Genomic DNA, 16,986 nt, shown 5'->3' on the forward strand with positions numbered 1-16,986 from the left:
TCCCAGAGTTCAATTGGCCCTACCTCCTTAGAGTCTGCTCCAGACCACACCTGTAGGGTACAGCTTGGCAAAGCCCTGTCAGGAATGCCAGCGTGGCCTCCTTGCTCCACACCCTTCCCAGCTTAACTTGGGCTTGGTTGTGCTGGGCCTGCACCAGGCTCAGGGTTGCTCTCCCCTTCTCCTGAGGAAAGGGCTGCCCAGGTAGCTCCTTCCTCAGATGGGCATTAATTAGAGAGACAATGTCTAGACTGATGGTGGCCAAGATGTGTCCAGGTATTCCCAGTTGCCTCTCTCTGATTCTCCAGCCAGCTGCCAGACAGGTGAAGGAAGTCAACCTGCAGAGGAGGCACCACGGTCCGAAGTGGCACTGGGGCCAGTTCAGGGGTCCAAGATGAGAGCTTTGCCTGGGAATCTAGGTCTCAACTCTGCCCCCTCCTGCTGAGGGGCCCTGGGCAGTGCCCAACAGCTGGAGAGAACGTAAGTGAAAAGATCAGACTCAAGTGCAGCCAGAACAGAGTAAACATAATACTGAGTGCTTTGCCCATCCCTGGGCCTCACTTTCCCTCTCTGAGCAATGGGATCATAATCTCCATTCTGCCCACCTTGCAGAGTGATCAGAGGCAAAGCAGAAGCTGTAAGAACTGGACATCGGAGCTGGACATGGGTTCTAACCTCAGCTCGACCTTATTTGGTCTCAGATAGGCCACAACCTCTCTAAGGCTCTGTTCTTCCTTGTAAAGCTCTCCCAGCCTTGCCACTTGTGTTTGGCAGAGGGTCAGGTGAAGTCATGGATTTCAGAGGCTTATTGTTTAAACCAACAAGTTTGCAGCCCTCTGGGAATTTCCTGTTTAATGGAAGGAAAGGTTAAGAAACAGAAGACTCCCACAGAAAGTGAAATAAGATGTTGTAAATAATTCCATATGGAGGAAGAGGCTATTACTCCAACAGGCACTGGAGGAGAGGGGAAGCCCAGCCACGAGGAAGGCTTCCAGAAGAAAGGTACTGGCTGGAGGGATGGGTGTCTGTGGGACTGTGAGACTAGTGTGTGAGGCATAAAGTGGGAAAACCCAGCTCTGTCCTGGAGGGCAGTGTGAGTCAGCTTGAACAGCTGGGCTGCAGGAATGCAGCTAGGTAGTTAGATGAGAAAGGCCACAACAGAGCCACATAGCTTCCCGGTATGAGGACTGAAATAATCAGACCCAGAAATCTGCATCTTAATCAGGCCTCCCTCCTGGCAATGTGGGGATGGGGTAGCTTGAAGCCACATCTTGGGAAATGCTGCCTGAGTGGTTTCCAGATTGAGATCTTGCTTTTTTTTTTTTTTTTTTTAAGAACTTTATGTATGTATGTTTAGAAGTTTTGATGGCATTAAGTCTTCATCGCAGCATGCAGGCTTAGTTCTTCTGTGGCATGTGGGATCTTAGTTCCCCGACCAGGGATTGAACCCATGTCCTCTGCATTAGAAGGCCGATTCTTATTTATTGGCTGTGCTAGGTCTTCATTGCTGCGTGGTCTTTTTCTAGTTGCAGCGAGTAGGGGCTACTCTCTAGTTGTGGTGCGTGGGCTTCTCATTGCAGTGGCTTTTCTTGTTGTAGAGCACAGGCTCTAGGGCACGCAGGTTTCAGAAGTTGTACTACGTATGTTCAGTAGTTGCAGCTCCTGGGTGGTGGTGCATGGGCTTAGTTGCTCCGAGGCATGTGGGATATTCCCAGACCAGGGATTAAACCTACGCCTCTTGCATTGGCAGGCAGATTCTTTACCACTGAGCCACCAGGGAAGCCCTGGAAGGTGGATGCTTAACCACTAGACCACCATGGAAGTCCCTGAGACCTTGCTAGAAGGGCAAAGGCTAAAGCCATGAATTCTAATCTTGAATGTGCTACTTTTTGATTTTGGGGTCTTGGGCAAATTACCCCACGCCCTAAGCCTCAGGTTTTGCATCTGTGAAGTGAGAGTGCCCCTCTGTCTCAGTGGGTGGGCCCCGTTTTGACAGAGTTGAGATCCCTCTCCTGAGTTCAGCCTTCTTACTCTCCTCTCCCTCCCTCTGCTTTTTCCTTCCCTCTCTTTTCTCCCCCTCACTGCTATCTTGCCTCCCTCCTCAAAGCTGTGGTGTAAAACACTCATCTTATCACCCTGGTCCCGGGCAGGGGAGCCCAAGCCTCCATAGTTCAGGCAAGGTCAGGCTCCATTCTGGGAATGACACTAGGATGCAGCCTCCCTGACTCCCCTGTCTGCGTCATCTTCACCGTCAGGGGCTGTTTCATCCTTTTCCACTCTGTGTCTGAGGAGCTATTTTTAGCAAGGTCCCTCTATAAGGATCACGAAGCCCAGGGACCTTGAGCAAGCTTTCCTCTGGGCCTCAGTTTCCACATCTGCCAGCCAGGTGAGAAATCTTGCCAGCCTTCCTCTTGAGGAGACCCCAGTGGACATGGGACAGTTTTGAAAATGGGCAAAACCTCCAGCCTGTGCTACTGATGCTCAGTGTGACCTTGGCCTTGGGCCTGCCTATCTGAAGAACGGTGGGTGAGGGGCCAGCCTTGTAGAGGGGCTAGAGGTTTTGGAAACACCTCAGCTCTGCTCTGGAGGGTTGGAAACATGAGCTCCAGGGTTTATAGTGATCAGGCCCAGGAGTTAGGAATTTGGGGATTGGCTGGGACAGGAGGGTTCTGAGGCCCCCAACACTTGCCTTGTTCTGGTCCCTCCAGGCTCTGGCTTACCTGGGGCATGCCTGGGCCTGGGTTTGTGAAGCCATCTGTGGGGCAGGGGGTGGGCTCCTATTGACTAGGGGGAGAAGGGGCCACAGTGGAGCAAAGCCATCAGATGTTCCAGGAGGCAGGTCTAGGGTGGTCCACAAGGAACAATACCCCACACTCTTGTTGAAAGAGAGCAAGAAATGCCCAAAAAAGCAAACATTTGTCTTCCCAGAGAGCCCCAGAGGGCCCCAGAATCTAGCCTTCTAGCCTAGCACCCACAAACTGTGGCCCAGACAAGTTCTGTTTGACCTACACAGTGCTTTTAAAAACATGCGTTAGTTGGCAAGATGTAGCAATCAGGAGATTGTTATATTGAAGCTCGGATTTTTAGCTTCTCTTGAGGACTCTGCAGGCCTGAAGCCCCTGGGCTGGCCCAGGCAGGACCTGCTGTCTTCACTTTTCCACCAGTGGGTTCCCAACCCTGAGGAGATGTGATGTCCAAGCAGTGATGGCTATCTGACCTTGCAGACATCTGAGTGTGTGTCTGTAGCCCTAAACCATTTTAGAGCCCAGGTGACTAAGACCCAGAGAGGGGAGAGAACTTGCTCAGGGCCACACAGCAGATGAGGTTTGGGTTGCAAAGGGAACCAGATGTCATGCTCTCTAGCCCACACACTGGGCTCTTTTGCCTTCAGCCTCTGGAGGAGGGTCTGGGGTAGGGGGCTAGGGGAAGGATCGGACTGGTCCAGAGGTGGTTCCCCAGAGCTTATCCTCAGCTCCCAGCCCCAGCCTGCGGGTCAGGCCTGAGCAGGCCCCCTGAGGTGATGGAGCAGTGATGGGGTGATGACATAGGGTGGAGCTAAGGGACCCGACTGAGCCCACCTCCTCTGGCCGGTGCTGGATGCACAGTGCGAAGGAGCCTGTCTCCCTGACCTGAGCTGCTGAGGACACACCCGAGGAAAGGGACCATTACAGACTGTGACCAGTGTGGACAGGGCGCAGGGACGGATGATGGCGGGAAGGAGGGGACCCACCTGGGAGCTGGGACTGGGCATCAAGGAGATACTGCTCTGATGGAACAGCCAGGCTGAGGGCCTCGCAGAGAAGGCTAGAGGAACCTAGTGTGGAGGAGGGAATTAGGGGCCGAGGGAGGCTACAGGCAAGAGGGAGACATGGGAGGTATATGGGGTGGGGGTCAGAGTCCCAGCTGACCATTACCAGAATCCCACTGTTACCAACTATGTGATTATCAACCAAGGCAAGGACCTTCATTTCTCCCTGGCCGTGCAGGCATTTAAAGGCCTGTCCTGCTGCAATTCTGACCAGAAGAGAGGGGGAGCTGGAACAATGGAGGGAGGAGGAGAGAGCGAGTGACCAAGGCCGAGAGCAGTGGTGCTGGGTGGACGACACTACCATGAACAAGTAGCAGCTCTGTTCAGATGTAAGGCCTGGTCCCCACGAAGAAGCCCTCTAGGCCATGCAGTGATAAGCCACATACACTGGACAGAAACTCAGGATGGTGAAGGAACTCGCCCAAGTCACATAGGAGTCACAAGGAGGAGAACAGGGCTGACCTGCTGGCCTTCTGCCTCTGATCCATTGCCCCACCCCAGGGAGATTAAGGTAGCTGGGAGGAATGAGGCTGGGACTATGTCTAAGGGCTTTAGCTCTCCTCGGAAGCCTTTCTCTACTTCTGGGTGTTGGTCCAGTTTGGTTGGGCAGATGGGAGTGCCCAGCCAAGGAGACGGCCCAGCCTGACCCTTAGAGGAAATCATTCACTTCCAGAAACCTCTGGGCAGCCAACCACGGGCTCAGGAGGCGAGACTTCATTCTGACCCCACACACTGGTGACACCGTGCTCCTCCTCTGTCCCCTGCATCTGGGACAGGGGCTCAGGACTTGGCTGCCTGTCACTGGAGCTCTCAACCTGCCGGAGGCTGCCTCCTGCTCCGCTCTCCTCACTCCTTGGGGACCCTGGAGGCTGTAGGTTCTCTGCCCTCTACTCTAGAGCCCCTCTCTGATGGGGAGAAGCAATACACCTCTCTGCCTCTTCTCCCTGTTCCCGCACCATTCCATCCATCCTTTCTCAGGACTAACAGTGATTCCCTAAGACCAACCACTGCCCTACTGAATTCTGGTCCCAGGCAATTCTGTGCCTTTTCCTTTCTAATTCTCAGACATGGCGTAGCCATCCGCAGCCCCGTTCTCAGAGTGAAGGCAGACTCTTGTTTGTGTTCAACTCCCAGCTCCATCCCTCTGTGGGTTCCTTAGCCTTAAGCAATTGGCACAGCCTCTCTGAGCTTCAGTTTCCTCCTGCACAAAAGGAAGTAATACATTACATGGTGGTTAAATGTTATGTATCAGCCCGGCTAGGTGATATTGCTTGTTTGTTTAAACGCCGATCTAGATGTGGCTGTGACGTACTTTGTACATATGATTAACATCTGCAGTAGGCTGACTGTAAGTAAGGGAGGTTGTCCACAGTAATGTGACTGGGCCTGACGCAGTCAGCTGAAGGCATTGAGAGGAAAACCCGAAGTTTCCTGGAGCTGGACTTCTGTTGCAAGCAGTAATATAGAAATGCTGCCTGAGTTTCCAGCTTCCCAGCCTGCCCTCCAGATTTCAGTTTCGCCAGCCCCCACAGTCATGTGAGCCAGTTCCTTAAAATGAAATCTCTCTTTTCTGTCCCTCTCTATCTATGCTAAATATGTATCTTACTGGTTCTCTTTGGAGACCCCTGACTGGTATACTTTGGTGGACAAGGTTGACATGAGGACTCCCTGAAATACCGCCCCCACCTGGAAACAGCATACAGTTAGTGTTAGCTACGGAGGAGGGAATTGAGGCGTGGAGAGGTGACTTGTCCAGAGTTTCAGAGCTGGAGTCAGAACTCGAGCCAGGCCTGTCTTCCCAGCTCTCTCAATGTGTCCTTGCCTTGTCACCCACCTCCTTGCTGTGGTCCTCAAGTCAAGGTGCCCAAGGGGCCTCCAATGACTCCCTCTCTCCTGGGGTTCCCTTTGGGTTTAATTAGAGCCTTCAAGTCCCAGTCAGGGGTGAGACCAGAGGCATTGTTGGGGCCTGACTGGTACTGAGTTAGCTGATTCTTGTGCAAAATTAGCAGTCTTGTGACACATCAGCCGTCACCAGCCCTAGAACTGTGGTGGCCCTGCTGTGGCTTTTAGAGTCGTTAGGCGTGAAATCAACCAGGAGTGATGGCTAAATACCCACCCCTTCACCTTGGGGAAGACTTCTCTGCCCCACTCCACACTCTGCAGACCTTGCAAGCTCATCTCTTTGCAGCATAGACCTGGGTCAGCAGCACAGAGCCCCACAGGGGCCCAGTGGGGCGGGGCTGTATGGGTTCTGCACCCCCTGGGCTCAGGGACAGCCCATCTCAGCTCCAGCTGTTGTCATTCTCAGGAACACAGCCCTCTGTGGCCAGGCCTTCTTCCCATTTTTTCAAGAAAAGCCTCACATCCAGATTTTGACATGAGCACTTTGAATTCTTGCTTTTTTTTTTTCAAATGGCAAACCCCTATTTATTTGAATAGATAATATTTGCATATGCCGAAAGTGCAAATAGCATGGTTCAGGGTAAACAATGAAAATTCCCCTCATCCAGGTCTTTCTGCAGACACTGCCACTGCTCCTAGGTTCTCATGGGTCCTTCCAGAAAGATTCCACTCATTTATTCAACATTTATCAGTTGATCGTATACTATGTGTCCAGTGCTGCACTTACAAAACATAGTCCACTTTGCTCTTTGTACTTAACACTATAGCTTGGAGAGAGCCCTGTCAGTGAATAGGGAGTGCCCATCCTTTTCCACAACTGCGTAATACTCCACCGTGCTGTTGCTCATCGTTCACCCACATATCCCTTACTGATTGTTTGGTGGTTTTCAGTAGGTTGCACCCACAGACATCCTCATATGGGGTGAGAATGTCTGTGGGATATTTAGAAATGAAATCACTAGGTCAAAGGTCAAATAGAAGGTAAAAATCTTTGGGTTTGTTAAAGTTTTTAATTTTATATTAGAGTATGGTTGATTTACAATGCTGTTAGTTTTAAGTGTACAGCAAAGTGAGTTAGTTATACATATATATGTTATTTTTTTTCAGATTCTTTTCTCACGTAAGTTATTATGGAGTGTTGAATAGAGTTCCCTGTGTTCTACCTCAGGTCCTTTTTGATTATCTATTATATTAATATGTATATGTTAATCCCAACCTCCTATCTTATCCCTCCTCTATTTCCCCTTTGGTAACCATAAGTTTGTTTTCTTTCTTTCTTTTTTTATAATTTTATTTATTTATTTATTTTTGGCTGTGCTGGAGCTTCATTGCTGTGCATGGGCTTTCTTTAGCTGTGATGCACAGGCTTCTCATTGTGGTGGCTTCTCTGTTGCAGAAACAGGCTCAAAGGTGTGCGAGCTTTAGTAGTTGCGGTTCCTGGGCACTAGAGCACAGGCTCAATACTTGTGGCACTTGGGCTAAGTTGCTCTGCAGCATGTGAGGTCTTCCCAGACCAGGGACTGAACCCATGTCCCCTGCATTAGCAGTGGATTCTTTACCACTGAGCCACCAGGGAAGCCCTCATACGCTTGTTTTCTAAGTCTGTGAACCTGTTTCTGTTTTGTAAATTAGTTTATTTGTGTTGATTTTTTTTTTAGATTTCACATAAAAGTGTTATCATATGATATTTGTCTTTCTCTGTTTGACTTCACTTAGTATGATAATCTGTAGGTCCATCCATGTTGCTGCAAACAGCATTATTTCATTTTTATGGCAGAGTAATATTCCATTGTACCACATATATGTATGTAGTTTACACATAGATATGTACCACATTTTATTTATCCATTCATCTGTTGATGGACATTTAGGTTGCTTCCATGTCTTGGCTACTGTAAATAGTACTGCAATGAATGTTAAGGTGCATGTATTTTATGGTTTTCTCTGGATATATGCCCAGGAGTGGGATTGTTAGGTCAAATGGTAGCTCTATGTTTCATTTTTTAAGGAAGCTCTGTACTGTTCTCCATAGTGGATACACCAATTTACATTCCTACTAACAGTGTAGGATGGTTCCCTTTTCTCCACACCCTCTCCAACATTTATTGTCTATAGAGAAGGTCAAAATCTTTGATTCCAACTTTGCTTTTTCTCTCATATAGAACTGTAGCCCTGTTATAAACAACCTCAGATTCTTGATGGAACGAGGTAGTTTTCAGGAAATAGATAAATAAGTTTACGTATTCAGTAAATACTTATTGTACACCTGTTGTTTACTGGCCATTGAGCTAGGTTCCAGGGAGGCAGCCCAGCTCTCATGGAGCAGAGAGTCTAGCAGGGGAGACAGATGTAAACACAAGCCCATCCAAACACATGATCATGTGAGAGTGAGAGCTCACATGGGTGGTCTGAGTGGCCAGAACAGGGGCTGCTTTATCTGGGGATTTGGAAAAGCCTCATGAGGATGGGACATTCCGTGTAAGTCCTGAAGAATAAGAAGAGCCAACCAGGTGATGGTTGGGGTGGAGCAGGCTGGACTGGGGATGGATCCATGATCTTGGTTGTCTCCAGCTCTAGTCACTACGCTTCATGATATTGTTGTTGTTCAGTTGCTAAGCCATGTCCGACTATTTGTGACTCCATGGACTGCAGCACGCCAGGCTTCCCTGTCCTTCACCATCTCCCAGAGCTTGCTCAAACTCCTCCTGTCCATTGAGTCGGTGATGCCATCCAACCATGTCATTCTGTGTCACCCACTTCTCCTCCTGCTTTCAGTCTTTCCCAGCATCAGGGTCTTTTCCAGTGAGTCGACTCTTCCCATCATGATATGGGCGGTTGAAAATATCACCTGGTGTGCCAGGCACCAAGGAAGTGTTGGATACGTCTCATCGTATTACTGTTATTAAAGTAAAATGTGAACGAGGAGGCATGGATGAGAAGTTGGGGCTAGTGGGCAGTGCTCAGAAGATGGGCTTGGGCTCTTTAGGCCTTTGAGGACCCTGAGGAAGGTGGATGGGGGAGAGCTAGAAGGCCTCCAAGCCCTCACTGAAGTCATAGAGGTGGGGTTGCTGTTGAGGTGGCACATGGAGGGCAGCAGAGGCTGTCCAGGCCCCTACTGAGAGGGTCCCCAGAGCTGGCCGAGAGGTGAACCTTTTCCCATGGGGTCTGGGGTTGGGGGACAGCTATGAAGCCTTGGGGTCAATCCTAGGTGAGACAAACCCTGGTGTTCAGGCAGAGTGAAGTGCCAGATCCAGGCAGGGGATCCCGGGGTCAGGGGAGGGCAGTCTTCACATCTGCGCAACCTCCAGATCCCATCCACTTGATGCTGAGGCCTGGTTGTGACATCAGCTCAGCGCTTCCCTCCAGCTAACGGCCACCATCCCACCCAGCCCCTGAGTTCCTCTTTTTTGAGCCGCTGCATCAAGGTCCGTTGGGACTTTGCCTTCATTGCTTTGACTTGGGTGATCTAGTGGGGCTAGAGGGGCTCAGAGCTGGTGGCTCAGGGGAGGTTCTCGGTGAGCATTTGATGAATGAATGAATGAGTGAATGAATGAATGGAGTGGGTAAACAGGCAAGTCTTCTCTGTGGGCTCTGTGAGTGCATGTGTATGGTGAGTTCTCAGGCCCCAGTTCTCAGAACTGGGGGCAGTTTGTGGGCAGGTTGTGTCACCAAAGAGGCAAACGTGGAAAGTGGGAAGCTGATGGCTGAGCAGGAGAATCTGAACAAGGTCATTCCCAGGCACCCAGTTGCTCAGGCATTTGTGCGAGTCTGCCCCTGGGGAGATCTGCAAGCACCCTCCCGTTGCACCCCTTCTCGTCCGCACACAGGCTCACAGGCCCCTCCCTGGGGTCCAGGCCATCCTCCTCCACGTCACCCTCTGTGCTCACCCTGGGCTGGCCATCTCTGATCCTGGTCTGTAGACCATGTGAGTGGTCAGGAAACCAACTGAGGCTCTGTGGAGCTGGGCTGGGTAGGGAGCTGCAGGACAGATGGACACAGGGCTGATGGCACGTCTTCCCCATCCCAGACCCTAAGCCTTTCTCCTGGCCCTTCTCCCACGGCCTCTGGCCAGCACATCTGGTGACTATGGCTCTGCGTGGGAGGGCTTCCACATTATATCTGGGTAACTACATTTAGAAAGTAGTTTTTCCACAGCCTGCTCGTGTCTTAGCAGACAGGAAACTGCTGGCAGCTCTGAAGTCACAGTTTAGGTTTGGAAATTCTCAGGGCCGGAGCAGCCTGGTGGTCATTCACAGGTGTACACACTGGATGTCTCTCAAATGCACACTTGGCCCAGGACCCAGAGTCACTAACACCCCCTCGTGCACAGCCACACGCCCAGCCACTCTAGTCACGGGCCAGCACACTCATACTAGCAGCCACGTGTAGCTGCAAAGGCACATTTGTTGCAGGCAGATGTGCAGGGATGGACCGCTGTGCACCACGGTTGTGACATGGTACGCACTGTCACACACACACAGGGGCCAGGCAGTGTGGCGTCACAGGGTTGTGCATTGCTGCTTCACCTCTCACCCTCACTGCCCCCCACCAAGTGCTCACTAGCTCCCCGGAATGCGACATCACTGTCCTTCCCCCACCTGCCTTTCTGGTGAGGTCAGGGCTATAAGGTCAGTATGCACCCCCTTGGGAGCTTGGGTAAGGACAGTGGGTTTGTAAATCACCCGAGTGCAGTCAGGGTCATCTTGGGACATTCATGCACTTTCCAGAGTGTGTGGGTATTATTAGGCACCGACAGGAGTCCAGAGAAGATACATCAAAGTACGTCACAGAGGTAGCACTGGTCAGTGTTCGGGCTGTTGAACAGGTGTTCTCTGAAAAAATTGTTCTGTGGTCACAGAGGTTAGGAATGTGTATTATATAATTCAGCCAGTTGAACAAAGGTGAACTGGTTTCTTGTTTGTGGGTTTTGGCCAAGCCGTGTGCTGCCAGAGCTCCCGGAAATGGAGTGGGATGGGTGGGGAGGCCATAGCGTGAGTCTTGCTGCCCACCCACATTGCCTTCTTAGGGCCTCAGGTGGGCTGGGGGCACTTGCGCAAGACTGCCTGGCAACACCAGCAATCCCTGGACCCTTCTGTGCCCACCGCAAGGCTATGGGTTCAGCCGCACACCCTAGAATCCACATTTCTGCCAGTACTCAGGTGGTGTTGCTGGGGCCACACGTGAAAACCGCAGACCTCAGAGGAGGCAGAGGGAGCTTTTCAAAGCAAAACTTGCCCAGGGTTGCGCCTCTGCACAGAGCTTCCCCCGACTCAGTGGAAGGCACGTCCTCATGGTCTGCAAGGCCCACCCCCTAGATGACCCCCCAGCTAGTTACTCTGTCCCTTAAGCCCACCCAGCAAATCCCCACCTTGGGCCTTTGTGTTGCTGCCCCTTCTGTCCTGAAACGCTCCTTCCTCAGATCTTAGTGGGGACCAGTCCTCCCCGCCATCCCTTCCTTCTCACTCTTCCAACCCCGTGCTTGTACACCATGTTCTTCCACGAGGCCTGCCACGACCACGACAGTACCTGCGGCCCTTTGTGTCCACACCTGGAGGCCAAGGCCATGCCGTCGTGTTCTTGGCTCCATTCCCAGCACCAAACGTGGTGCTGGGGAAGGGGAGGGTTGGATGCTGTGATGAACAGAGCTGGAGAGGGCCAACAGGGCTAGAACTCCTCTGTCAGCCAGGCCTGAGCAACTGGAGCCCCCACATAGGAAGACCCCAGGTGAGGCTCTCTGGTCCAATGCCAGGTCTGCTGCCCTGGGAGGGAGTGGGGAGGAGAGAAGAGGTGCCCAGGCCAGGGCAGTGGGGAGTGGCCCTGGGGACAGCCAGACTCTGTCACTGGCAACATGTTCCTTATCAGCACTGACCTGTGTCCTCTCCTTGGAGCACTTGGTACCCTGACATATCTCCCCAGGGGTCATGGCAGTGTGGATAAACTCTGCTCACCTGCAACTCACAGTGAGGTTGGAAGGTGTCCTGTGGCAGAAACCAGAAGGTTCTGGGGAGCTGGGGCCAGGCTTGTTTTCCCTGACACACCCTCTCCTGGGTCTGCCCTGCCCTAGGTGGGTGGCCAGACCGAAGAGGGCAGCCGGCAGAAGAGGAGTTAGCCCAGGCCTGTCTGACTGCTGGGTGCAGATGACTGATGGGGAGAGGCTGGGGGAGGGGCAGGCCCCCTCTGACCTAGTCCTCTGTGGGGTCTGTGGGGTGGCCGCCTGGAATCTGCACCGGCGCCCCTGGGGCCTGTCTGATTGTGTCCTGCCTCCTTCCCGAAGCAGCTGTGTGTGCTGGCTGTACCCTATAGCCCTCCCCCAACATGTCAAGGCTGTGGGTTGAAGCAGCCTTGGGTGTCAGGATAGTCCGTGAAATTGCTCATGATGTCAGTGGTGGCCTTGCTCAGGGCTCTCAAGGAATCCTCTGACAAGCAAGGCTTTTTAAATTTATTACTTTATATTTATTGTTGTTTCTGGCTGCACTGCACAGCATTTGGGATCTTAGTTCCATGACCAGGGGTGGAAGCCATGCCACCTGCAGTGGAAGCACAGAGTCTTGAGCATTGGACCACCAGGGAAGTCCCTGACAAGCAAGGCTTTGTCTTTAGGGTCCTCCTGCTCAGGGAGCTAGCATCAGGCCCTGAGCCTTGCTCTGAGTGGCTGTGCCTGGCAGATGGACTGCAGGCTGAGGTCTGTGGGTCACCAGCTCTCCTGACTGTAACTGTGAGCAGTGTCCTGCTTCCCATGTACCTGGATCTGTCCATACACATACATGTGCACGCACAACAAAGTCTGCAGTCTGCGTTCCTGCACTCCCAACCCCCACCCCTGCCTGCCTCTCCCCTTTTTTAATTGCCAAAACATTAAATTAATGTCAGGTGTACAATGTAGTGATTCGATATTTATATGTATTGCAAAACGATCACCACAGTGAGTCGGTTGACATCCATCACCGTACACAGTTACATAAAAATTATTTTCCTTGTGATGAGAACTTTCAAGATCCACTCTCCTAGCTATGTTCAAATATGCAGGATATAGTATTATTACCGATGGTCACCATGCTGTACATTTCCTCACCATGAATTACTCATTTTATAACTGGAAATTTTTTTTTTCTTGGAGCTTACTACATGCCAGGTCTGTGGTTTAGTCCTCCTGCAACCCAATGCCATAGGGTTGTGTCCCCCCAAAGATATGCTGAAGTCATAACTCACCCGTATACCTGTGACTGGAACTTTGCTAGGAAATAAGGTCGTTAAAGGGCTTCCCTGGTAGCTCAGCTGGTAAAGATTCCACCTGCAATGCAGGAGACCCTGGTTCGACTCCTGGGTCTGGAAGATCCGCTGGAGAAGGGATAGGCTACCCACTCCAGTATTCTTGGGCTTCCCTGGTGGCTCAGCTGGTAAAGAATCCATCTGTGATGTGGGAGACCTGGGTTCGATCCCTGGGGTGGGAAGATCCCCTGGAGAAGGGAACGGTTACCCACTCCAGTATTCTGGCCTGGAGAATTCCATGGACTGTATAGTCCATGGGGTCACAAAGAGTCGGACACGACTGAGCAACTTTCACTTTCAGGGTCGTTAAAAACATAATGAAGAAAAAAAAATAAAATCTAATTATCAGAGATTTAAAAAAAAAAAACAAAAACAAAAACATAATGAAGTTAAAATGAGGTCCTACTGGATGAGAGTGTGCTCTAATCCTACTACTGGTGTCCTTATAAGAAGGCCAGAGGCACATAGAGAGGAAGGCATGTGAGGAAGGAGGTAGAGATTGGAGTTGTACTTCACAAGAGCTGAGAAACTCCTGAGGCAGCAGCAAGGCGGGGGTCCTTCCCTAGAGGCTTTGGAAGGAGCACGGCCCTGCCAGCACCTTGATTTCTGACTTCTAACCTCCAGAAGCAGGAGAGAATAAATTTCTGTTGTTTTAGCCACCAGGTTTGTGGTGTCTTGTTACAACAACCCTAGGAAAGTAATACGTTTAGTTTCTGTTAGGATCTCTATTGTACAGGAGGAAGTAAGATTCACAGACGTTAAGCTGTCGCCTACCGGTACACAGCAAGTCAGTGTTACATCTGGGGTTGGAGCCCAGATCTGCACAACTCCAAGCCTGTGAGCTCAGCCTCTCCCCACTCCCTGCAGCCTCAGGGGAGACCCCATCCCCTCCCTGTTGGGGGCCTCCAATATTCTTCATTAGCTCCTAAAACTCTTCCACGTCCTGGCTTCCCCAAGCTCCCGTCTGACCTCCTTCCTTCCCTTCCCAAGCAGGCTTCAGGGGTGCCCCTCACCATCCCCCAGACCCCACATGGCCTCAGTCCTTGGTGCTGCTCTCAGCTGTCCACATGGGAGTTCTGGTACCCCCACAGCCTGGACCCCCATCCTCCCGTGCATCTCTGTGCAGTCATGATCTCCCTGTAGTTGTACCCCTTCTTCCTGTTGCTCCCAGGTCTCCATACCAGGACTCTGTCTCCTTACCTCTCCTCTTCCATCCCTGCTCTGGATGGACCCTCTGTAGGGGAGCACTGACCGTACCCCCTCCCTGGCACCCCCAAGCTTCCAACATGCCCAATTGCCCCCAAAGTGGCATTTGAGACCACTGTCCAGGCTCCTGTGGACCGTGAGGTTCAGACAGAGGAGGCCCCAATTGCCTTCTCTGCAGAGGGCCTCCCCCATCTCCTTGCTCCCAGCCCACTTTGACCCCCAGCTTCTACCCTGGCCCAAGGGTGGAAGTTGCCACTGCCCAAAGCAGGTCCAGGTCTGTTCAGCCAAAGTTGGAGGCCCAGCATGATTTGTCAAATCCTGAGCCAGCCTGTTCAGGGAAGAGAAAGAGGGCAAGGCCAGAGCTCGTTTGATGTTGTGATGACCTTCTGTTGGTCCAGCAGAGGTTTGCACAAGGAGGGATCGCCGGAGTTCGTGTGTCCGTGTGATGTAACAGGGCATCAGCTTGTACACTGGTACATCGGCATGCAATGTAACAGCTGTTGTTGGCGCTCTACCTGCTCCCTCCCACTTACCCTTCAGGGTACACAAGCCTGACCTCTTACTGCCAGAGACCTCCACTGAGGGCTTTCTGTGTCCCAGAAACCCCTAGGCCTGATGTAGGACCGACTGAAGGTGCCAGGCTGTTGAGTGTGGGTGGATAGGCCCTCACTGCAGGTGAGGTGACCTTGAGGAATGTCCTGTACCGGGTCTGGGCTCTCCAGCGACATCAGGCTCCAGTTGCCCAAGGTGGTAACTTGCTTAATAATACCCTTCATGGCTCCCCCCCTCTGTCTCATGCTCACACTCCCTACTGGTGTTCTCACAAATACACGAATTAGCCTTAATCCTTTCTCAGCTTCTGGAAGAACCCCAAGATATACAGGTACAGGTACACACGTCAAAGGTCTCCCGTAAGCATGCAGGCAAGTGCAGCAGACACAGAATCACATACAAGAACTCAGAGGCACAGGTGGGTGCACACACAGTCACACACCTTCATCCATTCCATATGCTCTCGAGAGGGGCCCAGATGAACTGACAGGACCCTCCATCTAGAAGCACTTGGATCCTCATCCTGCTTGGCCTTCAAATCCCCACCCATGCCTTTTCCTGGAAGCCTTCTTCCCATCCTGCCAACAGAGGGACACCCTCAGTGCTGGGCCAGCACCCCTAAAAGGACATTCAGAGGGCTCAGCCTGCTTGGTGCCCCTTTCCCTGTCTGATTCCCCTGGAGCAGAGGGTAGTTCATCTCCTGCCACCCCCACTGAGGGTGTGCAGGGGCAGCTACATACCTGACCCTCCATAATGCCCAGGGACCACGGAACAGAGTGGGGCATGCAGCTGGCACTCCACAGATGCTTGTGGGCTAGAATTGTCTGCTCGCACTACTATAGCAAGCCCTTCCCTGAGTGCCAGCATCACAGGGACCCCTGGGAGGGATTTCCTAGTGTTCCTCAGGCCCGGTGGTTCCAGGGAGTAAATTGTCCAAAACTTTCGGCGACTATTCCCTGTGCCAAGCCAGGGCTGAGTGCCCAGGACCCTCCTGTGATTAGTAGGGTGTGGTCCTCGCTCTCACAGAGTCATAGCCTAGCAGGAGATGGACGAGAAAACTCCAGCATATAAGGAGTGAGGGGTATGGAGGCATGAGGGATGCCTGGGGTGGGGCCAGCGGAAGTGGCTCCTCAAAGGCAAGGGCGCGCTGTCCAGGCCCTCCTGGTGCCCAGAGTTTATCAGTTCCCTGGACCACTACATCAGAATCACCAGAGGGGAGACTTCCCTGGCAGTTCTGTGGTTAAGACTCCATATTTCCAATGCATGGGGCATGGGTTTGATCCCCGGTCAGCGAACTAAGATCCCAAATGCCCATGGGTGTGGCCAAGAAAAAAAAAGAATCACCAGAGGGTTTATTATCAGTGTGGGCTCCCAGCTCCACCCAGCTCTATGGCTGGTCTGGGAACTGGCATTTAAACCAGCTGTACCCTAGATTCTGGAAAACTCCATGTAGGCCTGGCCTTGGCAATCACTCCCTATAATGACCAGCTGAGTGACTGTTCAGTGGCCCTGCTTCTCAAACTGAGGGTGGGATGGTGGTGGTCATGAAACCACAGGATAAACAGGTGTATTTCTGAATATCAGTGTGACTTGGAGTTAACTGGTCAATTATTAAAACACTAATTTGATATTTAAAACATATTAAAAAAGAGTATTTGCTAAAATTCATGGTTTAAGATAAAATATGAGACAACAAAGGACTTTGTAGTGTGGGACTGGACATCCTGGGACAGTTTCAGTCCCCATCTCTGTTGTTGGGGGTGAAATCTTGAGGCACCCTTTTCTTTCCACCAGGGCCTGAACTATTTAAGGGTTTTTATTCTTCTTCCTGTCTACATTAGGATTAAGGGTCCAGGCTGTGCAGATAGACTTGGGTTCAAATCCTGGTTTCCTACATATTGATACTATGTGCCTCAGTTTTCCCATCAATAAAATGGGTATAAATACTGTACTTCTCCTGGGCTTGTAGTTAAAACTTCACATGGATCTTGCTGTACTCCTTCAGTTCAGTTTGGTCTCTCAGTCATGTCTGACTCTTTGCAACCCCATGGACTGCAGCACACCAGGCTTCCCTGTCCATTATCAACTCCTGGAGCTTGCTCCGACTCATGTGCATTGAGTCGATGATGCCATCCAACCATCTCATCCTCTGTTGTCCCCTGCTCCTCCTGCCTTCAATCTTTCCCAGCATCAGGGTCTTTTCCAAGGAGTCAGTTCTTCACATCAGGTGGCCAAAGTATTGGAATTTCAGC

Source organism: Giraffa tippelskirchi, chromosome 9 (assembly GCF_054371585.1).
Source record: "Giraffa tippelskirchi isolate mGirTip1 chromosome 9, T2T-mGirTip1v1.2.pri, whole genome shotgun sequence".
Taxonomy (NCBI): Eukaryota; Metazoa; Chordata; class Mammalia; order Artiodactyla; family Giraffidae; genus Giraffa; species Giraffa tippelskirchi.